Source organism: Carlito syrichta, unplaced genomic scaffold (genome assembly GCF_000164805.1).
Source record: "Carlito syrichta isolate Samal-C Ts95f unplaced genomic scaffold, Tarsius_syrichta-2.0.1 Scaffold89687, whole genome shotgun sequence".
NCBI classification, from domain to species: Eukaryota; Metazoa; Chordata; class Mammalia; order Primates; family Tarsiidae; genus Carlito; species Carlito syrichta.
In genome coordinates this window covers 204,525-230,248 of record NW_007033783.1, presented here as the reverse complement: position 1 = coordinate 230,248, position 25,724 = coordinate 204,525, and positions in this window count along the sequence as shown.

The following is a 25,724-nucleotide window of genomic DNA, read 5'->3' as shown; positions in this document are numbered from 1 at the left end:
GTTTAATATTAAAAAATAGAAGGAAGTGAATAGGAATATTTCACAATACTCAATTTGTTCTTCATACATTTTCTACTATGAGTTTAATCAATATATTAAAGTTAAAAGGAGCCGTTTCTGTACATAGATTTTCCTATGGTTTCTTTTTTCCTTATGCTGGCTCAGGACTTCTCAAATTTTAGTCTATGGAAGAATAACTTTATAAAAGATCACACAGAACATATGTATATTGTTACGTCATGGGTGATATAAGTGATTTTCCAGGGTAATTTTTACATGCATATGGTTTTCCCATAAGGTTTGATTTTAGAAAATAACTGCTGCCCAACCTAAGAGGTGGCATTGCAGTGACAGGGCCTTTAAGTCCAGCAATCAAAGTGCAAACTTGAAAGGCAATTCTCTTTAAAGTGTATATAAGGAGCAGCTGCTCACAGGCTTGTTACCTTTCTTTCTAGGTGTGCCCTAAGCAGGAACATCTGTCTGGCCATATCTTATTACACTTGACATTGTAGGACTTCACTTATCTTGCTTTCTTTGCATATTCTGTGACATAAACCGCATAAACTATAGGAACTACTTGACATGGAAGCATGTGTGTTATTGGAAGAAGAATACTCTCATAAGGCATTTAGAAGGTCACTTTCATGCATCTGCTGTTATCAGCAGTGAGATCTTAGACAAATCACTTAAAGTCTCTGTGCTTTTATTCTTGAAAATGGAGCTAATGAAACACAATGATTTAGATTTGTATGATTTTTTTTTTTTTTGCTTTCAAGGAGTACACTCATTAAACCTCCTTGGATTCTCATAATATGCCTATGAGATGTAATGCATGGACAAAATTATCCACAATTGATAGGTAAAGAAACAGAGACTTAACACACTGATGTATCTTGTCTAAAGTCACTGAGTTTGTCTGATGAGTCTTTGCGTAAATTATGGATGTGCATCTAGAATCTAATTTTAGACCCCAGATACAGTCATTATTCCTCTGTATGTCCCCCACCCTGAATATAACAGTGATTTTTTTCCCCCAACTGTCAGTCGAATGGTATCACAAATTACTATTTTTTACAGTTTGATTCCCAAATATTCTATTATATTTTAAATATACTTTAATTGACTTCCTTTTAACCTAGATGAATTTATATAAGTAAATTTAATACAGTTATAAATGAGAGGTGTCCATAAAACACGTGCACAGTACAAGACCAAAACTATATCAGTGTAATCAAGTTTCTGCCTGAGAAGTGTTCTTTCTTTGTTAAAAAAAAGGAACTTAGTGAGCCATAGTAAAAGGTTGAAGACAGCCACTGCACTCCAGTCTGGGCGACAGAGTGAGACTCCAACTCAAAAAAAAAAAAAAAGGTTGAAGACATACTGGCACTGAATTGAGAACTTTTCTTAATGTAATCAAAAGGCTTGAAATAGGACAAATTTCTCACTATGCAACTCAATGTTATTTAAGGCCATGCCTGTATGTATGCCATCTGAAATCAATTTGTTTGCTACCATTGGGTATTTGTCCCACATTGTGAAGAATACTGCACAACATCTCAGCTAGCATGATCACCTCTTAGGATTATAGTGAGTTTCAGACAATATATGTAAAGGCACTGCCAACAGCAGCAACAGTAATTGCCACTGTGTGTCAGAACCTATGCTAAGTCATTTGCATATATTGCTTTGTTGTATAATATCTACAATCTTATGATGTAGGTATTAGTATCCACATTCTACTGAAGAAGAAATGAGAGTTTATAGAGAGCAATTTACTAGAGGTTAAATGAGTAGTAAATGGCAGTGCTAGGATTTGAACCCTGGTTTGGCTAACTCCAGAAGACATGCATGTAAACATCATACTACACATATGATTCACATTTGATATGAAATCTAACAAGAATATTGTGGTAATTTTGTTTTGGGTTTTGGCCATTTCTGCATTCTTCTATAGAGATTCCCTTAATTCTTTCAAATTTTATTCCACAATTTATGCCACCATATTTCCTTTACATGATTTTGTATGCAGACACACACACACACACACACACACACACACACACACACAATTGCTTAAATCATATGGGTAAAGAGGTGGATACACTTTTACTAACCAAACACAACCATTTAGCAGCACCCAGATCAAAACAGGTCATCAACAGCACCCTAGACATTTTCTCCTGTCCCCTGCCAGTTCTTACAGTCACTTGTGTGTTTACTTCTAACATCATAGGCTAGTTTCAAATTTGATAGCAGAATAATGCATTAGATAATCTTTAGTACCTGACTTCTGTGACTCTATTTGTGATATTCATCTATGCCATTGCCCGTGGTGTCTAATCTACTGTTACTAGACATTTGGGTCTACCTACTTTCTACCTACTACCAAAAAGTATTGATCTGAACGCTCTTGTACATATCTTTTGTGAACTTATGTATGCAATTCTTTTTTGCTAACAACCAAGGAGTGGTACTGTTGCGTAACAGGAGATGTATATATATATAGTTTAGTGAATAAAAATTATTTCATTTTCTTGTCTTCTGCCAGTCAACATTGATTTGTCCTTTGGACCTGTACCCTGACTCACCATAACATGCAGTCTTCTTAATACAATAAATAAAGTTTTCCCATTCTAGAAGCAAAAGGGGTCCTTGGAGTTTTCTTTTACTAGAAATTTACTAGAATTCTTTTTCTCCAGGAAAAATATAGAGGCCTATGATCAAAGCTTATTCAGTAAGACTCTCTTTTGGGGGGAATTTGAATATTGAGCAGAGTAATTTAAAACAGAACAAAGGGTTGGCATCCTAGTAGCAGCAGTGGTGACTTGAAAAATCTGGTAAGATTTATAGTTGCCTGTTTCTTGTCAGTTTTAAACCTGGTTCTTTGCTTTTCCCCGATGCTATGAATATCTCTATCTTCTTCCAACATATTCCTTTTTTTAAAAAAATTAAAATATCCATGTTTGTTTCTGTTGCTTGCAACCAAAGGAATCTATGTCATACATGACCGCATCAATTACTTATCCATAACAGCTTTTGTCTTGCTATGCCACAAATAATTGTTAATTTCACCATAAATACTCCGACAAATGAGATACATATAGATGAAGACATCCATAAAAAGTATGTATTTATAGTTTTTGGACAGAGCATATATGCTTCCTACAAATGAGGCCTGCAGGAAAATGGCCAAATTATGTTTCTCTTTCTCAGCCACATGGAAGAGGTATTAATAGATATTAAAGAGAGGGAATTTGGCATTAAAACAATTTTCTCCTATACATGATGTTTACTGACCCTAATCATAATTATATATTATTTATGAACTCTATTTTGCATTTCATATTAAGTGTATTAAATAGTAATGCTCACAATATCACTTTTTATCATGATTGATAAAAATAAAAGGTAAACGAGGGTCATTTGCCATGAAATTAATAACTTAGGAAGAATTCCAGTCAAGTATGTTGAGATATGTTTTACTTTTTCAAATTATATTAGGTCTGCTTAAGGATTTAACATTGCGTGATTTATTAATACTTAATTCTTAAATTTTAACCTTGTCTGCTAATATTTATAGTTGACTTTTTTCATTTTGGTTGTACATAAACAGGAATTATGAGACTCTGGTGCCCTCATTTTATAGTTGTTTATAAGCATTAGCTCTTTGGAACATGCATTTATGGGTTTGAGTAAAGGTTGCTTTAATTCACGAGCACCGAGCACCGAATCTCAGGTATCAGTCGTAAACTGAAAGGGAACTCCAAATGACATTTCAAAAAGGATAATGTGAATAGATGATGGCTACTTGAGTCACCTTCACCTCAATTGTTTTTTTGGCTGACTGACCATGCCATCAATTCCCAGCTTTCTCTTGCTCTGCTTTTCCCAATTCTGTCTCAGGAATGAGAAAGACTCAGTTGAAAAATCCTGAGGATGCTTTTGAGGAGAGTTATATCCTAGGGCTATGAATATTAGCCCTGGAGTTCTAGGTTGGGTAGGATAAATCAGGGTTAAGCTATAGAAGGTGACATAAGCAAAGGCTGATGAGATGGGTACTGGAGGGAGACCACTGGTGTTCAATCCTGATTCTATCATTCACTAGCTTTGTGTTTTGGAGCAAGTTACTTAATCCATTAGGATTCCTTTCCTAATCAGTGTACTGTGTACTTTGACATGATGATTAAATCAGATCTGTAAAACACTTCGTCTAAGTTACACTGGATATTAACCATTATTACACGCTCCTCCACTGCAATTTTAGGATGTCTCAAGAAGTTTGTACTCCAGATTACAAAATGTGAAATCTCAGAAGCCAGACACAATCTTTCTGGTCTACTCTTTCAAAGTCACTTGTACCTATTCTTTAATGTACTTTCCTCAGTGTAAAAACCTAAAATGCTGTGATCTTTTTCTATGTCTGTTTTTCTGACTGAGGTTTTTTATTAGAGCAAAAATTATTTTTCTTTTGATTGTTTTTTTTTTTTTGAGTTGGAGTCTCACTCTGTCACCCAGACTGGAGTACAGTGGCTGCTCCCGGCCACCGCAGCCTCGCCTGCTGGGCTCTGGCGATCCTTCCGCCTCCGCCTTCCGAGTAGCCAGAATTACAGGCATGCGTTACCACGCCCAGCTGATTTTTTGATTTATTGTAGAGATGAGGTCTCACTGCCCAGGCGGGTCTCGAACCCGCGGGGCTCAGGCAATCCACTCACCTCAGCCTCCCAAAGGCGGGGGATTACAGGCTGAGCCACCGAGCCCGGCTTATTTTTCTTTTGATAATTAATGTATTCTCAATACCTAGGCAAATACTTGGCTTATATTAAGTGCCAAATTAATATCAGTAGAATAAATGAGTAGATGAGCCAATGGATAAAGGGATTGAGAGCAGTCATTCAGGGCAGCCATAGAGACACTAAAAGGCCCTTCAAACTGCTGAGGATTACTTTACTCACACATCAGACTCTAGTTTTGCTCACATAATATTATCTTTACCGGCTATAACTATAACCGACTTTTAAGTTGAACGATGTGAAATTACAAATATTCAACTACTTCTACAAAAATGACAATTTCATATAGCTCAACATAATATCTGTTGAACAAATTAGTAAATAAATACTTCAATCCTAAGGTAATTCCCTATTGAGATTTTGATTTTAAATATACATTTATATGTATTTGCATGTCTTAATTTTACATGGCAAAAAAATTGGAGGTATATAATGGACACTATAAAACTTTATCCCATATTTATAACCTCAAAATTTCTAGTGCTAAATACTGAAACTTGGTGTTATAAATAAAAGCTTCCCAGGCTCTTTGAATACTTATAAATTTAGGAACTATGAATCTTCATTTTGTCATTTGTGGCTCATCAAAATAAAATTAAACTTCCTTCAGATGGTCTTCTTAAAGGGTATTGCTTACCTTTTTTATTTTTAAACATCTTTTATATTTTGAAATTGTGGGGCACAGTTAAGGGTTAGGTATACAAATATGCATTGTGCAGGTACCCTTGTTGATGAGGTGTGCCCCCCGTCCCCAGACAGATATCAACTACTGTTAATCCCACCTCCCTTTCCCTCCCTGCTCCCCCATAGTCTCCAGCTACTGTCAATCCATTTCTTATAGTATTATGATAGTTGTTCAAGGTCCACTTATGAGTGAGAACATGTGATACTCAGATCTTTGTTTCTGTGATCTCTCACTCAGTATTATAGACTCTAGTTCCATGCAGGTTGCTGTGAAATTCATGATTTTGTCCTTTTTTATGGCTGGGTAGTATTCCATCGTGTGTATGTCCCACATTTTTAAAATCAAGTCCTCTTTTGATGAACAGCATGGTTGGTTCCAGGTTCTTGCTATTGTGAGCAATGCTGCGATAAACATATGTGTGCAGGTATCTTTTTTATAGAGTGATTTGAGTTCTTCAGGGTATATTTCCAGTAGGGGAATTGCGGGGTCATATGGGAGGTCGAAATTTAGAGCTTTTAGGAATTGCCACACTGCTTTTCACAGAGGTAGCGCTAATTTACACTCCCACCAACAGTGTAGTACTGTTCCCTTTTAACCACATCCTCTCCAGCATCTGTTATTTTTTGAGTTATTGATAATGGCCATTCTGACAGGAGTTAGGTGATATCTCAGTGTAGTTTTAATTTGCATCTCCTTGATGATTAGTGAGGTTGGATATTTCTTCATTTGTCTGTTGGCCACTTGGATGTCTTCTGTTCATATGTTTTGCCCACTTTATAATGGGGTTGTTTGTTTTTTCTTTTCAGCATATTTGAATTCCTTGTAGATCCAAGATGTTTGGACTTTGTCAGACATGGAGTTGGCAAATACTTTATCCCAGTTTGTGGGCTGTCTCCCTGCTCTCTTGATGGTTTCTTTGGCATTGCACAAGCTTGTCAGTTTAATGAGGTCCCACTTGTCTATCTTATCTCTTATGACCCATGCATTTCAGGTTTTGTTCAGGAATTGGATGCCAGTTCCAATTTCCATAAGGGTGTGTCCTGCATTTAATAAGGTTCTTATGGTTTGGGGTTTTACATTTAGGTCTCTGATCCTTTTGGAGTTAACTTTTGTGTATGGGGATAGATAAGGGTCTTGTTTGAATCTTCTGCATGTGGCCAGTCAGTTTTCCCAGCACCATTTACTGAATAGGTTCTCCTCTCCTCAGTGGTAAGTGGTGGAGGCTTTGTCGAAGATGAGTTGGTTGAGAAATTGAGGTTTTGCTTCTGGAATCTCAATTCTATTCCATTAGTCTATATGCCTGTTCCTGTACCAGTACCAAGCTGTTTTGATTATTGTAGTTTTATAGTAAAGTTTGAAGTCTGGTAATGTGATACCTCCAGCTTTGTTTTTTTTTTTTGCTGAGGATTGTTATGGCTATTGTTGGTCGTTTGTGTTTCCATGTGAATTCCTGTATTGTTTTTTCTAGCTCTGAGAAGAATGTTGCTGGTAATTTGATGGGTGTTGCATTAAATCTGTAGATTGTAGATTGCCTTAGGTAAGATGGACATCTTCACAATGTTGATTCTTCCAAACCATAAGCATGGGATATTTTTGCACTTGTTTGTGTCATCTTTGATTTCTTTGAGCAGTGTTTTGTAGTTTTCATTGTAAAGGTTTTTCACATTTCTGGTTAGGAAGATGCCAAGGTATTATATTTTTTTGTGGCTATTGTGAATGGAATTGTGCTTCTTATTTGAGTTTCTGTTTGTTTATTATTGGTGTAAAGAGATGCGATTGTCTTTTGCACATTTATTTTATGCCCTGAGACTTTGCTAAAGTCCTTTAAAAGTAAGAGGAGGTTTTTGACAGATTCTCTTGGTTTTTAAAGGAATACAATCATGTCATCTGCAAAGAGAGATAACTTGACTTCCTCTTTTCCTCTTTGGATATCCCTGATTGTCTTCTCTTCTCTGATTGCTCTAGCCAGGACTTCCAATACTATATTGAACAGGAGGGGTGAGAGTGGGCATCCTTGTCTTGTTCCAGTTTCCAAGGAAAATGTTTCTGATTTTTGTCTGTTTAGGAGTATGCTGGCTGTGGGTTTCTTATAGATGGCTTTTACTATTTTGAGGTATGTTCCACATATGCCTAGATGTTCGAGGTTTTTTAACAAGAAGGGGTGCTGGATTTTATCACAAGCTTTTTCTGCATCTAATGATGTAATCATGTGGTTTTTGTTTTGATACCTGTTGATGTATTTAATTACATTTATGGTTTTACGAATGTTGAATCTGCCTTGCGTCCCAGGGGTGTAGCCTACTTGCTCATGGTGGATAATTTTTGAGATGTGTTGTTGAATCTGGTTTGCTAGGATCTTGATGAGAATTTTAGCATCTATGTTCATCAAAGATATTGGCCTGTAGTTCTCTCTCTTTGTTAGGTCTTTATCTGACTTGGGTATCAATGTGATGTTAGCTTCATAAAATGATTTGGGGAGAGTTCCATCTTTCTCAATCACTGGAATACTTTCAGTAGGATTGGTATCAGCTCCTCCTTAAATGTCTTGTAGATTTCTATTGGAAAGCCATCTGGTCCAGGACTTTATTTTGTAGGTAGTTTTCTTATTACATTGTCAATTTCCTTGATTGTTATTGGTCTATTTAGGGTCTCAGTTTCTTCTTGTTTCAACCTAGTCAGGTTGTGTGTCAGAAAGTCCTCCATTTCTTTAAGGTTTTCAAGTTTGTTTCTATACAAGTGTACATAGTAGTCTCTTATGATCTTTTGTATTTCTTCAGGGTCAGATGTGACTTCATCTTTTGTGTTTCTGATTGTGTTTATTTGGGCTTTTTCTTTCTTTTTCTTGGTCAGCCTAGCTAGGGGACCATCAATCTTGTTTATCCTTTCAAGAACCAGCTTTTTGTTTCATTGAGTTTTTGTATTATCTTTTTGTCTTCTATGTCCTGGATTTCGACTTTTATTTTGGTGATCTGGATTCTTCTGTTGAAGTTAGGGTTTTGGTGGTCTTTCTTTTCCAGCTTCCTTAGGTGACTTGTTAGGCTGTTAATTTGTGACCCTTCCATTTTCTTCATGTGCATTTGTAGAGATATGAATTCCCCTCTTACTACAGCTTTCATGGCAACCCAGAGATTTTGGTAAGATGTTTCTTCATTTTCATTTGTCCCCAAGTATCTTTTAATTTCTGTTTTGATTTCATCATTGACCCAGGAGTTGTATAGCATCATGCTGTTTAGTGTCCATGTCTTTGCGAGTTTGGGGGGAACCTTGTTGGTGTTGATGTTTATTTTTATTCCACTGTGGTCCAAGAAGGTGCATGGCAAAATTTTGATCTTTTTAAAATTTGCTTATGCTTGATTTATGGCCAAGTATGTGGTTGATCTTAAAGTATGTTTCATGTGGTGATGAGTAGAATGTATGTTCTGTGGTCGTTGGATGGAGTGTTCTGTAGGTATCAAATAAGTCCTTTTGGTCAAGAGTCACATTGAGGCTCTGGATCTCATTGCTGATTTTTTTGTCCTGATGATCTGATTAGGGTTGTGAGTGGGGTATTGAAGTCCCCAGCTAAGATAGAGTTAGAGTCAATATCTTTTTTGAGTTTTCCTAGAAGCTGCTTTATGAAAGTTGGCGCTCCTATGTTGGTGCATATATGTTTAAGATGGATATTTCTTGTTGATGGATTGAACCTCTTATAATTATGTAGTGACCTTCTGTATCTTTTTAAATTTTTGATAGCTTAAAGGATATTTTGTCTGAAATTAAGATTGTGATATCTCCTTTCTTTTGTCTTCTGTTAGCCTGAAAATTTGTTTCCCATCCTCTTACTTTGAGTCTGTGAGTGTCCTTTCTAGTGAGGTGAGTCTATTGAAGGCAATACATTGTTGCCTGGTGATATTTTATCCATTTTGCCATTCTATGTCTTTTCAGTGGTGCATTTAGTGCATTCACAATTAGGCTAATTATTGAAATGTGAGAGTTGATCCCTATCATAAGGTTCTTACAGAGTTGTTGTTGTTGTTCCTATTTGTTTGTTGTCTTTCTTTTGGTTTTGAAGTTGGTTCATGTGTGTTTTTAATCTTTTTCCTGTACTCTTGTGAAGAACATTGTTGTTCTTTTTTCCTTTTATTCTGTGTTCAGTACTTTCTTAAGTGTTTCTTGTAGAGGTGGTCTGGTGACAGCATAGGTTCTTAGGGATTGGATATCTGGGAAAGATTTCAATTCTCCCTCACTGATGAAGCTTAGCATGGCTGAGTAGGTCATTCTCAGTTGAAATTGTTTATCTTTTAGAACTTTGAAGATAGGGCTCCAAGCTCTTCTAGACTGGAGGGTTTCTATAGATAAATCTGCTGCTATTCTAATTGTTCTTCCCTGGTAGGTAGTCTGATCTTTTTCTCTTGCTGCCTTTAGGATTTTTTCTTTTATATCTACTTTGTTTAGGTGAATTATTATGTGTCTGGGAGTTGTTCTTCTCATTTTTTGTCTTGCAGGAGTTCTCTGAAGCTCCTGTGTTTGAATTTTTGTATCACTGATGAGATGAGGGAAGTTTTCTTGAATGATTTCATGAAATGTTTGTTCCAGTGTGGCCTCTGACTCTCTCTCTGCCTCAGGAAGGCAATTACTCTTAGATTGGGTCTCTTGAAGTAATCATTCATCTCTTGAAGGTTTTGCTCTGTATTTTTTAGTTTCTTTTCTATGTTTTTGACAGTTTGTGTTAGTGCTGTATTTTCGTCTTCAAGCTCTGGGACTTTTTCTTCTGCTTGGCTTATTATGTTTTCCATGCTTATTAGTTTGTTATAAATTTCCATCATAGTATTCTTTACTGTTGTTATTTCTGTCATCAGCTCCTTTCTAATTTCCTCTTATCTGTCCTCAATTTTTAAAAATCCTTTCTGTTAATGTCTTGATGTCTGGGTTTGTTGCATGTGACCAGTCATTCTGGGGGCTCTTCATTGTTTGTATTCCAAAGTCTGTTTTCTGTTTCTGATCTCCCAGGGGTCTGTGTGAGACCTATATTCTTTTTTTGGTTTTTCTTCATTGGTGCAGATTTTTTCCTCCCTACTTTTCCTTCCCTCCACTTCCCCATCTTCTTTAATTCTGTTATTTAGGGTGGGGGGGTTGCTATTACTTCTCTTTGTTTAATCTCCTAGTCTTCTTTATGCATTTCCTCTTGCTTTGTTCAATTCTGGAGTTGGACTGTAGGTTGAGCATAGTCCTTTTTATAGTTTTGAGATTTAATTAAGGAGGGAGCTGTGATTCAAAATCTATCTGCAGATCCCAGTATATGCCAACAGGTGTATGGGTAATCTGAAACGCACTTCCCACTGCCTTGGAATCTGTCCATGCAGTAGGGTTGTAGGTTTACTCCCTGAAAGCAATATGAGGTTAGCAGAGGGAAGAGAATGGAGCAGGCAGTAGGGGGACGAGGGGGATTGAGAGAGAGAGGAGTAAGAGGGAAAACAGTGAGCATACCGACTAACAAGTGAAAAGAGATACAAATACTGAAACCAATAAAAAGAAAAACAAAACCATGACTATAAACTAACCAACAACCTACGAAAAATCTAAAACATACAGTGATGCTAACGTACAAGCTAACCAACCTCTCTATTGGTGTGCTATTCCTCTATACAAAGATGGGGTTTACAGAGAAATAAAAAAAAAGAAAAGGAATAGATTAAAGTCAGTAAACTAACAGAATCAACCAAGCACACTCAGAGACTTTTCCTTTAAGTCCAATGTCCCTTCAGCTCTGATTTCTAACTGCCTTTGCAGGCTGGTAGATTTGTTCACAGTTAGGGTCAGTTGCTCCTGGCCTGCTGTGAAGGACAGTTAAGATCTGGGCTCCAGCCGGGTTCGGGGGCTCAGCCTGTAATCCCACACCTTGGAAGACTGAGGTGAGTGGATTGCCTGAGCCCGCGGTTTCGAGATCCACCTGTGCAACTTGGAGAGACCTCATCTCTAAAATAAATCAAAAAGTTAGCCAGGCATGGCAGCGCGCGCCTGTAGTTCCAGCTACTTGGAAGACTGAGTTGGAAGGATTGCTGGAGCCCAGCAGGTCGAGTCTGCAGTGGCTGGGAGCGGCCACTGCACCCCAGTCTGGGCGACAAGAGTGAGACTCCAACTCAAAAAAAAAAAAAAGGTCTGACTCCCTGCCCAGTGTATTACTCAGATCTGGCCTTGTCTATTTATCAAGGGGGAATAGCTTCTGTCATTCCTGTTTTGGTGTTGTTACCTTGGATCCCCAGCAGGAGGTGCTATCTCGCCACTCCAATTGACCTTTATCTGCAGCTGCTGAATGAAGCCTGCAAGTTGAAGGGTGCCCAGGATGGGAGGGAATCAGTGACGGTAGAAGTGGTGCTGTTCATGAGAGGAGTTCCATGAGCCTGGCTCCAGGTGAAGGGCGTGGTGTGGCGGTGGCAGTGGCAGTGGCATCGGCAGCCTCAGCAGCAGCCATCTCAGTAGATCTTGCTTGCAGGGGCTTCACGGTCTGAGGTCGTGGGTCACCTCAGGCACGTGCAAGGTGATGACCACTGTAGCGCATCTGCATCTGCTGCGGTGTCCCAGACCACTGGGATGTTTGAGCTGTGGTGGCAACTGAGCTCCCTGTGAAGAGCAGGCTCCCAAAGATGGGAGCTATAGCCCACGGGAGAGAGTTAGAGTCTTTACGTGTGTTTTCTTTCATGGAGGGTCTCACAGACCAAGCTGCCCCATCGCCATCTTGCTGGAAGTCCTGCTTACCTGTTTTTTCACTTCAGTGTGTAATATTTGGGAATGAGCAATTTAACTCATAGAGATTTGTACAGCAACACCTGGAGAGTATAATTTTCTTTCTTTTTAAACTTAGTATTTATTGAAGATGACAAAAATGATTTGTTGGCAATGATTGAACCCATTAAGGAATGAGTAATATCTACTCATGCGAAATGATGAGCAGCTATGCATCTATAGATTGGGTTTCTGATGTCAATTTCCAGTTCCTCTGACATGGAAAGTACTTATAATCATTAACCTTGGAACTAGGGGATTAGGCTGTCTTCTGGTGTGATTGGAACCTTTTTAAAATTCTTCTTTTCACTTTCTAAGTCTCATGGCAAAGATTATCTGAGCTGAGATATACCTGCTTTGGAACTTGAGCTATTATTAATAATCATGGTATTTATCTTTTAATTCCTTTGTTGAAAACACATTTACAAATGAAAATTTTTATAATTTATATAGAAAAATCTGTGTCTTTTTTTTTGATATGTATGTCACAAAGGTTAGCAGCTTGGTTTGTTTTTAATGTTTAAATTTACATATACAGTCATCCCTCAGTATCCTTTGGAGTTTGGTTCCAGGACCCCCAAGTATACCAAAATCCACAGATACTCAATCTTACAGTCAGCCCTGTGGAGCCCATTTATACGAAAAGTTGACCTACAGTATAGGCTTATTTTGCATCCTGTGGATACTATGTTTTCCATCTGTGTTTGGTATGAAAAAATCCACATATAAGTGAACCCACGCAGTTCAAACCGATGTTGTTCAAGGGTCAACTATATTTATTTTTGATTAGTAGTAATAACCATGACTTCTTGCATGTTGTGTGTTTCTTTCTTTCTTTTTTTGTTTTTTTGTTTTTGAGTTGGAATCTCACTCTGTCACCCAGACTGGAGTGCAGTGGCTGCTCCCGGCCACCGCAGCCTTGACCTGCTGGGCTCCGGCGATCCTTCTGCCTCAGCCTTCCAAGTAGCCAGAATTACAGGCATGTGCTACCATGTCCAACTGATTTTTTGATTTATTGTAGAGATGAGGTCTCGCTGCCCAGGTGGGTCTCGAACCCGTGGGCTCAGGCAATCCCCTCACCTCAGCTTCCCAAAGGTGCGGGATTACAGGATGAGCCACTGAGCCCGGCTGTGTTTCTTTTTAATGTGTGTGTGTGTGTGTGTGTGTGTGTGTGTGTGTGTGTACGTGTCTTGGTTCTTTCTTCCTGCTAATAATCAGAGGTGAGAAGTCTGATTCAGTAGGAATTTGGAAGCAGATCCTCTGATTCTAAGTCTCGAGTTTTTTGTATCTTTGAGAAATTTCAAAACATTTTCTAAGCTCATTAAAAATAGTTAAGTACTATTTATGATGGATGCTAAGCCAAAGAGTTATTATTAACTAGCAAGTGATGTGCCTGTTCTTTTCTTTTTAAAATACTTGTAGCTTGTAAGGTATCTATGTCAGTGTGGTGAACAACTTGACATTTCTGAAAGAAATGTATACAACTATGTCATCAAATAAAAACGTTGTCTATGTTAAAATATCGCTAGACAGTTTCACTCCACAACTTCACTTAAAGTTAGTCTGGATTTTCCCATCCTTATTCTCAGAATATTTCACTCTACAACTAAACGTTTTGCACTGTTTCTTAATTGTACATTTTGCTCAATGTTCAATATATTCTGGGAGCAATTATTCATCATTCTCTCATGCATTATTAAGTATTTCCAAAGCCTCAAACTCTTATTCTACTTATTTTCTCTGAGTACTTCCTAATCCTTGTGATTTTTTCTTTCCTTAGATGACTTAGAAAGCTTCATTTTCTATTGATGCTGCTATTCTACTATATATAAAAGCACCAGGGTAACTCGTTGGCTTTAATAGCAGAATTACACCACTGGTTTACATTTATTTAGCATGTGAATCAGTATGACCTCAGGACTTCAGTTTTCTGGGGGAGACTTGCAACATAGTATTTGCCTTAATTATTTGCTTGAATATTGAGTTTGATATTCACTTTTATTTCTGCTATTATTTCTTATGAATATCTGTTAATCCAGTTAAAGTGAAAAATGCCTGAATTTTCATACTATAATTTTGCACTGTGAAAGTAATAAACTTTAGCATAAAATCTGTTATTATTTTATTCTTACTCTTTCACTGTTAATACTTATGTTATGTTTTTTTGATTTTCAAATTTATAAATATGTAAACACGTTTAAATTTGGTGGTAGTCATCCTGGGCAGTGTATATATTAATTATATTAATGTGAACTATACTAAAGCAAGGTATTTTTAATATACTGTTTTCAAACCATATACTCATTTAAATATGGAAAAAATTAGCATATTTATTGACCCTTATTACCTTGTTTTAATTGAATGTTTCAAATCAATCCAATAAGAGAGTTATAGGACTATAGCAATATAAATTTATTTTGGAAGGTTGCATTTTTAATTTAGTAAATAATCTATAAACTATTTATTGGTTTTAATTCTAACTCAGAGTTAGGAAGAACTAGTTAATTTCTGAGATTGACTGTCCTAGCATAAATGCTTTGAGAAGCCAAATGAAACCTACCTTAATAGAAAGATCATCTTGATTTCATCATGTAAATTATTCATTGTAATCAATAAAGGATGTTAGTTTCAGAGATATGTAGAGTAATAAATACATGCAAAGGAGAAACAATAATCTGAAATATAAAAATAGATAAAGTAAGTTTATATAAATTAATAAAGATGCTGATATGAGAATTATTTAGTTATTATTTTATCTGTGACTAAATCCCTTAAACAGCATAATATAAAATTATACTAAAAAGTATAAAATGATATGTTGGTCTATTAGAATAAATATGCAAATTTTTAATGGAACATATAAAGATATACATATTTATTCATTTTACATAAATATACGTCTCTTAGATGTAAGTGCTATGAGGAAAAATAAAGTAGGCTAAAGGCAGAAAATGAAAGGGAGAATTATTTTTAAAAGGGAGCTCAAGAGAGGACTCCCTGGGAAGGTACATTAGAAAACGGATCTGTTTAAATAAAGTAAATAAACAAGGCTTCTAAATATATAGAGAAAGAAGAAGCAATAAATACAAATATATTGAATTCAAAGAACAAGGAGAGGAGTATTAGGAGGTAAAGATGAAGAGACAAGTAGGACAGAGATCACAGAGGACCTACTGGACCACAGTGTAAAGCTCCCATGGTGAACTAGATGGGCAGCCACTGGAAGTTTTTGACATGATAATTGTCATAATTGGATCTAAGAAATTAAAATCACTCCAACTACCATGGAGTTAATACCTCAGACTAAAGTACTAACAGTGGAAGTAAAGAGTATTCAGGTTCAGATGCATTCTAAGGGCAGCAGAGCAAATGTATTTGCTCATGGTGTGGGATTTGGATTTGAGATGCAAGAGAAAGACAATATGACTCCAAAGCTTTTGGCTTGAGCAACTGGAAGAATGGTGGTGCCAGATTTGGGGAACCAGAGGCAATCCATATCCTATTTTTGAAACATTTAATGTGAGATGTCTATTAAAGATAAAAGTAAGGATACTGAGATGAACAAGTCAAGAAATAGTTGGAAGTTCTGAAATGGAGATACAAATTTAGGAGTTATCATTGTATAGATAATTTCCAAAGCCCTAAGACTAATTGACATCTCCTAGGAAGTGAGGATGGACAGAGAAATCAGAAGGATAAACACTGAGTTTTGGGTTATTCCAGTACTTGAGAGTCAGAAAGAGAAATAAAGCGGTAAATGAGTCTGCGATGGAATAGATAGGAAAATAAAATACAACTTTAGAGAATGTAATGTACTGGGTGAAATGAACAAAATGTTTCAAGAAGGAAGAAATGTCTAAATCAAATGCTACTAAAAAGTAAAACTAGGACTAAATATAAACCACAAGATCATAGAATTTACCAACATGGAGACTGTCATTATTTTTGAATAAAGCAATTTCAATGGAATGGTTGTGATCAAAGCCCTAAGAAATGAAATGGAGACAGCAAACATAAACAAACCCTTTTGAGGAATTTTGCTGAAATGCAAATAGAGAAATTGGGCAGAAATTAGATGGGCACATAGGGTAAAGGATTTCCTTTTCTCTCCCCATTTTTTAGTGAGAGTTATTATAGAATGTATGAAAATAGAAATGAGAATAACCAGAGAAAAATGAAATTAATTATGTTGGAAAGAGAGATGCTAACTGAAGGAGCAAAGTCTTTGAGATGGAGAGGAAGATAAAATGCATATGAGGAGGGCCATCAAAACACAGAATTTATTTATTACAAAATTGTGCATTCATTCTTACATGTTTAAACTTCAGTCACCTTCAAAGTCCTCTCCATTTGATGCAATACACCTATTGAGATGCTTTTTCCACTGCTCAAAACAATTTTTTTAAACTTGTCAATTTGGATGCCTATTAGTGCTCTGCCATTTTTTATTTCACCTCTTCCAGTAAAACGTTTCCCTTTGAGGACTTTTTTCCATCCAAGGAAACAAACAAACAAAAGGTCACTCTGGGTAAAATCTGGTGAATCAGGAGGGTGGGGGCCAGGATCAGGCCATTTTTGGCTAAAAACTGGAGAACACTCAGCACAGTGTGAGCAGGTGTATTGTCATGGTGGAAGAACCAGTCACCTGTTTGCCGCAGCTAGGGACGTTTCTTCCACAAATTGTGATGTAATCTTAAAACCTCCAGATACTGACTTTAGTTGACCGTTTGATCTGGAGGAACAAATTCCAAGTGTGCTACAAGGCATCTGTCCTCCAAAAGATAATTCCAGTTTTTTTGAGAGGGGTACCCCTCCCATAAGTGAATGGGTTGACCTTAGGTCGATGAAGGGACATTTCAGCTGTATTAACAGGAGAGAGATTCAGGATACATAGGTGCAGATGCAAGCATAATAGCAGATGGCAGGGGTAAGAGAAGAAAGTTATGTTTTGATTGTTTCAATTTGCTCAGTGAATTAAGAATGGGGTTTTTACCCAAGAGTGAGGAGGAGTGGTTGGTGCTGGAAATTTGAGAAGATTCATCTTTGAGATAGGGAGGGTGAAGTCACTGGAAATGAATGTTAGAATCACAGAGTACTGCTGAGGTCCCAGTTGAGATAAATGGTCACAACTGTAATATAAAGCTAGCCAGCATGGTGCATATGATTTCTAGAGCCATGTTGAACAGTGTGGGTGCAGGCATGATGTGTAAGTTAATCAAGTTTAATCAGAATTGGGTTGTTCTTATTTTGCTTTAAGTTAGTACAGATAAGGGAGAAACTACATGGGAGTTCAAGTTTTATCTAATGAATAGATGAGAGTTGTGAGCCAGGAATCTGGACTGGGTACAAAGAAAAAATGGCAATGAAGGACTGCAAAAAAGTCTTATTATCAATGGATTAATGGGATTACTAGTCTCAAGAGTTGAAGGTTTATTGAAGTGGAACTCATGATTACAATAAGTAATCTATTATAGAAAGCTAGGAACTGATGTTCAGAGATCTGAACCCATCAAAGATATCAGGTCTTTGAAATAAAAGGAAAATATTGTAAGTTAGCTATTATAGACTACTGAAGTCGAAAGCAGCTAGACTTACCATTGCAACTACTGACACTGAGGAGTAATTTTTTTTTCTTCCCATATTAACAATTTAAGCAGATGGAACTGTAATGTGACCTGATTGACCTGATAAGTGATGGAAAAATTAAACTTTGTTTTCAACATGGCATTTATAAAATTTATACTTTTGTGTAAATGACTCTTCATGAGATATTCTGCAATTAATGTGACTTTAAAAATCTGATCTATTACTCAACTTGGAATAAATTCTATAAAGGTTTAGAGGATTATTATGCAATGTAATAAAGTTGTCTTTATGTAGGACCCCACAAAATCTGAACATACATCTAAAGTCAATTGAGAGATGATTCAATATGTTTCTGTAGTTTTGAGACAATGGTTTAGTTAATGTCTTATTATTTCAAAATGGTTCTTGGAACTTATTTGATTCCTTCTGTTTAATTTTGTTTGAGTAATATTTGTAATTTATTCTTTCGTCTTGAATAAATGCATACAGCTTTCATGCATAGATGAACTTCAAAAGCGCTGCATTTGAAGTAAATTTTTGCAGCAACTTTTGATTTTGGCTCTCAAGTGTATTCTTAGTACATGGAATTATAAAATAATTAATGAAATATTAGGACGTTACTGGAGTTTGATGAAAATATTATGGTTTTATCACTTACCTTACCTATGCAGTTTGTGTATATGTGTGTGTGTGTGTGTGTGTGTGTGTGTGTGTGTGTGTGTGTGCATAAATGACTCTTTTTACAGAAAATAAATGATAAATTTATTGAATGTAATTATTTGGAAAAATATTCTGTGTATGTTTTCTCTTGATACTAGCAAAATTGTTTAGTTTTATTTCAGATATTAAGAAACAAACACTAAATATAAATTCATATTTGTTGTAATTTCCTAAAAGCCATCTACTTTCATCAAAATAATTTTAGATAGGAACCATACCAAGTTCTTGGCACTAGTTTGTGTTTATGATTTAAAGCATATTTTATATAAACAACATATTCAATGTTTTTATATGATGATTTCTTTCCTAGTAATCATATGGTTAGGTATAGTTTATCAAGTGAGCAAATCTTAACATTGCCAATAATAACTTGTGAATGCCTTTTGACCTCAATAAACTGTAAGATGGTTTCTAGAACAAATATATTCTAAAAATACACATGTGACATGTATACACACACACACACACACACACACACACACACAAACATATACACTGACTAAATATTTTCTTTCTGGCATTATCATTAATAAGGCATATTCTGTGACTCACATTAGAATTCGAACCCAAATGGCAGATCTGAGGCTGTTTGATCAAAACATATAGATGTAGAAGTCTGAGTTTCCCTTATATGAAGATTTTGGCATTGTTTTTGACCCTAATTTGATCATTTAATCTATTGTTGTTGCTTGTATGTGCTTCTTAGTATATGTTTGGACTATAGAATTCTAAAAGTTGAAGGACTCTTAGAATCCTCTTGTTTTCTAGAAGAGGAAACTGTAGTCCAGATAGACTGAGACAAGACTATGTTACTAGCCAGGTCAAATTCTGATCCGAAACTCTGCTTAAAACTGTATGCCTTTTTCATGTAGAATTGAAGCTGTCCTTTAAGTGTTGAAAAAGTGTTTTGAAGGAGCTTGATCAAGAGCAAGAGTTTTATGACACTCAGCTAGGGAAGAAGCAAAATAAAATGTAGGGTGGCTTGAAGTACAGAAGAAAAAAGAGTGAATGAAATATGGATAACTTTAAAAGAACATCATATAAGACTGCTAGCTACATCAATCCTTAGTGTTTACTTGAGCAAGCTGGTGACATTTAGAGAGAACCAAGGGTTCCAGCCGTTTTCAGTAGGTGGTCAGTTTGACATTTTTGTATAATGTCTCTCTGGGCTAATAAAACTTGTCAATTCCTGCTGGTTCCATTTTAATTTTATTTTTTCTGTTCATTTAAAGTAACAATCTAGTAAATCATGGTATATAGGCAAATGCTAGAAGTCAAGTATTTATACACACTAAAATTTTGTAAGCCTGAATTTCTTTGCATAACAGATGGGAGAAGTATGAGTAATTTCACTGGAATTCTGTAGCCTTATTTTTTTAAGTGTTCATTTAGCAACATTTAAATATTCAGTAAATGTCCAATAAAACAAATCATATTTTTAAATAAGCCTCACAATTATTATCAAAACAGATTCATGTGGCTTGGCAACTAGCAAATAACATGGACATCTGTTACTGGGAAAATAAATTAAGTCAAAATAAATTGAACCATAGTGAATGTTGCTATAATCTGGTGATTAATTGATATTTTAACTACAAATTTGTACTATCTAACATCAGCTGGACCTTTATAATGATGTCCTATTTACAACATGGTACATCACCCACAGAACTGTTTCAAAGATTCTCCAAATCTCTCAAACTTCAAAGCATAGACTTACTACTATCTTTCTCAAAAACTGCCTAGTCTCCTAGATTTATGTGATTAGTTACAACCCAGTTAGTTTTCTCACTTTTTGCAATTTTCCCCTCTATATTTTAATTCTCTTTAATTCTGTCTCACCTTTGAGAAAGTACTCTTGTTTTCTCATATGTGACTCAGCACATACATCTTTACTCTTGATTACCTTATCCCTCTTAGGATATTTTTATACCAATTATCTTATTTTTCAAAATTGCAATGGAAAATGTCTCTATTCAGGGTTATGGGGACACTTGACTGACTCTGCTTATTCCCATTCAAGTCCAGGGGCTTATGGAAGGAGCTTTCTCTTTCTCTCCACTTTCAAGGGTCCCTTCTGGTTATTAAGGACCTTATTCTATTTGGAGAGTACATGATCACTTAGAACACTAAAGAAGAGATTATCTAATGGAGGCTTATGAGGGTAATTTATCCTGCTGAAGATTGACAAGAATTCTGCAAATATCTATTTAGGCTAACCTCACTTTCCTGTCCCACAGTAAGATGGACAACTTGAGTATCTCCTCAGGACAAGTGCATCTCCTTGATCCTCGTACTGGCATAGACAGTAATTGTTCTTAGAATAAATGGAGTATTCTGATTGATATTTCCATTCCCTATTAAGCATGGTCCACTTGGAAGGTCTCCTTTAACAGATTTTAAATATTGTGTTTCATTTATCTCTTAAAACTATGTTTATGAAAAGACTTAACACTATGCTTCTTTGGGGCTTTATTTATTTATTTGGATTCCTGATTTTCCTCCTCTTTTTTCTTCTTGATAATGTCTACTTTTGCTAGTCAAAAGTTTTTGTTGACTATCAATGAAATGAGACACAGTCCTATCAAGGCAAAGTCATTCATTCACTCTCTTCTTTGTTTTTCATTCCAGTATGACAATTTCAATTTCCTCCAAGGCCATAGTACTTGCAGTTGAATGGGAGATGTTCATACACTCTTTTTTACAATGTCTTTTCACTTCATTAATTCCTTCAGTTGGTGTTTATTATCTATTGTGTGGCACTGTTCTAAACACTGTGGAAACATAGTGAAAAAATCGTATCTTCAAAGAACTGTTATCCTTGAAGGAGATGACAATAAATAACTAAAAGGTATAGCACCACAAAGAATAAGCACCACAGAGAAAAATGAAAACAGAGAAAGGGTTTAAGTTCTGTTTGGAGGCCCTTTTAAATAGAGAGGTCAGAAAAATCCTCCTTGAAAAGCTTCTTGAATGACATCATTGAGCCATTTCTTCTTCTTTTTTGAGTTGGAGTCTCACTCTGTCGCCCAGACTGGAGTGCAGTGGCCGCTCCCAGCCACCACAGCCTCGACCTGCTGGGTTCCGGCGATCCTTCCGCCTCAGCCTTCTGAGTAGCCGGAATTACAGGCATGCGCTACCACGCCCGGCTGATTTTTTGATTTATTGTAGAGATGAGGTCTCGCTACCCAGGCGGGTCTCGAACCCACGGGCTCAGGCAATCCACTCACCTCAGCCTCCCAAAGGTGCAGGATTACTGGCTGAGTCACCGAGCCTGGCCATTGAGCCATTTCTATACTTTCATCAGTTCTTTTCCTCAATGCAACCTATAGCTCTACAGAGTGTTCCTTTTACCTACGTCACTAACAACTTCTCCTGCCTGATAATTTCCTTTTTATTTGCTTGCTCTGAAACATTTGAGACTCTAACCACTCAGGCCTTGACACTCTCATTTCCCTTGTATTATATCACTCCTATCTCGTAACTCTGTCCTCCCTGATATTTACCTCTCAGGCCAACAATATTGTCTGTTGTTTTGTTTGACCCCAAAATAATAGTGTTTCTCAAATTTCTCCTTTCATCTTCTTTTATCTTCTTTTGTTATTTTCTGTCTGTCAAGTAAGGGCTTATATTTATTTTTAATGACTACATCTTTAGTTGGTCACCCTCAAATCTAAACTTAAGTAATAATGCCTCAATATTATCACCTTATATTACTTTAGTAATATTGCTAAAGCAGTTTTAGTAGTGTTTGGTTCTTTGGCAGTATTACACTAGTAGTAATATTAACATAGCTTAAAGGCGTTCCCGTAAGATGGCGATAGCAGAGGCGAACCCTGAGATTCTCCAAAAGTGAGTTCCCCAAAAGACTCTTACTTTCCTTCCCCCACTCCCCTGCCCACCACCAGCCACACCAGTCCGAGGCCTGGAGACTTTCGGACTCATGCAAGGCCAGCTATTGAGGCCTCTTGGCTGCTACTGCTCCACTATAGGTGGCCCTAGGCCCCAGCTCTGTGGAGACCCCAGCTCCCTTCCCAGCTACCACGTCTCACCCAGCGGTCCTTGGATACTGACTTGTGGAGATCTGGGTTCCCTTGTTGGCTACACTGATCTGCCTGGCACTCAGCTGCTGCCAGCTCTCTCCCTGACTGGGTGCCCAATCCAGTGGCCCGGTGCTCACTCCTCAGAGTTCCAGCTCCCTGCCCTGAGTTCTGGGTCCCCACCCAGCCCTATTTCAAACCGCCATCACCCAGGGAGGCTCTACACACCTGCCCCTCAGAGATACCAGCTCCATTCCTGGCTGAAGTGCCCTGTGTGGGGCCACAGCCACTGTCACTGCTCACCACCTGCCCTTTGGAGCTCCGGCCACCGCTCTGGCTGAGGCAGTCAGCGTGGGACCCTGTGGTTGTATAAGGGAATGGTATATCTTAAGGAGGTGCTGATCAGTCGCTCTCAGCTCTCAGCTCCAGAAGAGGGAATTCCCAGCTCCTTCCTCCAAACCAGGTCACTGGCGGCACACCAGATCCAACATCCAGCTGTGTCACTGATTCCACAGCCTGATAGTGGATCGTCCATGGATCTGGGTGAGTGGAGAAAAAGGATGGGTGAAAAGAAAGGATCCTTGAAAGAGGAGCTGCCCACTTCAGCCATTTTCTAGGCAGAGATTTGCATTGCCCCACCCATCTACAAGCAACTTCCACATTGGTTTCTAAGTTAACATCACTAAACAGGAGACAAAAGCCCACCCCCAAACACTGATTCAGATACAGGTAACTCAGGCCAGATGCAGACCTGTCAGGCAGCAAGCCAAGGGAACCAACCCAAGCTTGGAATGAATCTATCTGCCTGCAATGAAAGAAAAGGGGAGAGGCTAGAGATCAGAACTGAAGAGACTTTAGACACTCCAGAAAGATTCCAGAGCTAGTATGGTTTCTTATTTTGATTTCTAATTTTATTGTTTTGAGTGTTTGTTTTACTTGTTTTGTTTGCTTTTTGATTTAGACTACCTGTTTGTATTGGGGAAAAATGCATCAAAAGGCATGATTTTATTGGACTGTATATGATTATTTGTATGCTTTAGGGAATTTTGTTGTGTGTCTGTTTCTCACTCATTCTGGCCTTGTTTCTCTTTTTCACTCAATAGTTGGTAGTATGTCTATTTTCCCTCTCACTCTTCTCTCTCTCTAACTTCCTCCTGACCCCCCTTCTTTCATTATTTTTCTTTTTCGTATTTCATTTTGTTCCAGGGAGCAAACCTAAACCCTGCTGCACGGAGAGATTGTAAGGCAGTGGGAAACGGGTTCCAGTGTGCCCATACACCTGTTGCTGGATACTGGGATCTGCAGATAGATTCTGAATCACAGCTTCCCCCTCAATTAAACCTCAAAACAGCAAAAAGTACAGCCCCTAACCCACAGTCCAGCCTCAAAGTGAACAAAGGCAGAGGACCCTCATAAGGAAGAATAGGAGATTGAACAAAAGAAGTAAGAACAACCTGACTTTTCCACAAAAACAGAATTAAAGAAGGGGAGGGAAAGGGGGAGAAAGAGAAAAATCTACACAAATGAAGAAAAACCCAAAAGAAGAACATGGGTCTCTCCCAGAACCCTGGGAAGGCAGACATTGAGAAAACAAACTTCAGAATGCAAACAATGAAGAGCCCCCAGAATGACTGGTCTCAAACTATAAACCTAGATATCAAGACATTAATGGAGAGATTAAAAAGAATTGAGGAGAGATAAGAAGAAACTAGAAAGGAGTTGGTAACTGAGATAACAGTAGTAAAGAATACTGTGAATGAAATAAATAACAAACTGATAAGCATGGAAAGCAGAATTAACCAAGCAGAAAAAAGAATGTCAGAGCTTGAGGACCAAAATATAGAACTAACCCAAACTGTCAAAAATATAGAAAAGAAGCTTAAAAAGACAGAACAAAACCTTCAAGAGATGAGCGATTACTTCAAGAGACCAAACCTAAGACTAATTGAACTTTGTGAAAAAGAAAGAGACACAGAAGTAACCCTGGAACAAACATTTCATGAGATTATTGAAGAAAACTTCCCTTATCTCACCAGTGATGTGAAAATTCAAGCACAAGAGTTTCAGAGAACTCCTGCAAGGCAACAAATGAGAAGACCAACTCCAAGACACATAATAATTTGCCTAAACAAAGTAGGTATAAAAGAAAATATCCTAAAGGTAAGAAGAGAAAAAGGCCAGATCATCTACCATGGAAGACTAATTAGAATAGCAGCAGATTTATCTACAGAAACCCTGCAGGCTAGGAGAGCTTGGAGTCCTACCTTCAAAGTTTTAAAAGACAAACAATTTCAACCAAGAATAACCTACCCAGCCAAGTTAAGCTTCATCAGTGAGGGAGAATTATAATCTTTCCCAGACATCCAATCTCTAAGAACCTATGCTGCCACCAGACCACCTCTACAAGAAACACTTAAGAAAGTACTAAACACAGAAGAAAAGGAAAAAAGAACAACGTTCTTCACAAGAGTACAGGAAAAAGAGTAAAACACACATGAACCAACCCCAAAACCAAAAGAAAGACAACAAACAAAGAGGAACAACAACAACAACTCAATAAGAACCTTATGATAGGGATCAACTCTCACATTTTAATAATTAGCTCGAATGTGAATGGACTAAATGCAACACTGAAAAGACAGAATGGAAAAATGGATAAAATATCACCAGGCAACAATATATTGCCTTCAAGAGACCCATCTCACTAGAAAGGATATGCACAGACTCAAAGTAAGAGGATGGGAAGCAAATTCTCAGGCGAACGGAACACAAAAGAGAGGAGGAGTCGTGATCCTAATTTCAGAAAAAATACCCTTTAAACTATCAAAAACTAAAAAAGATACAGAAGGCCACTATGTAATGATAAAAGGTTCACTCCATCAACAAGAAATATCTATCCTAAACATATACGCACCCAACATAGGAGCGCCAACTTTCATAAAACAGCTTCTAGGAAAACTGAAAAAAAAAAAATGACTCTGACACTATCATAGCTGGGGACTTTAGTACACCACTCACAACCCTAGACAGACCATCAGGACAAAAAATCAGCAATGCGATCCGGAACCTCAATGTGACTCTTGACCAAATGCACTTAATTGATACCTACAGAACACTCCACTCAATGACCACAGAATACAC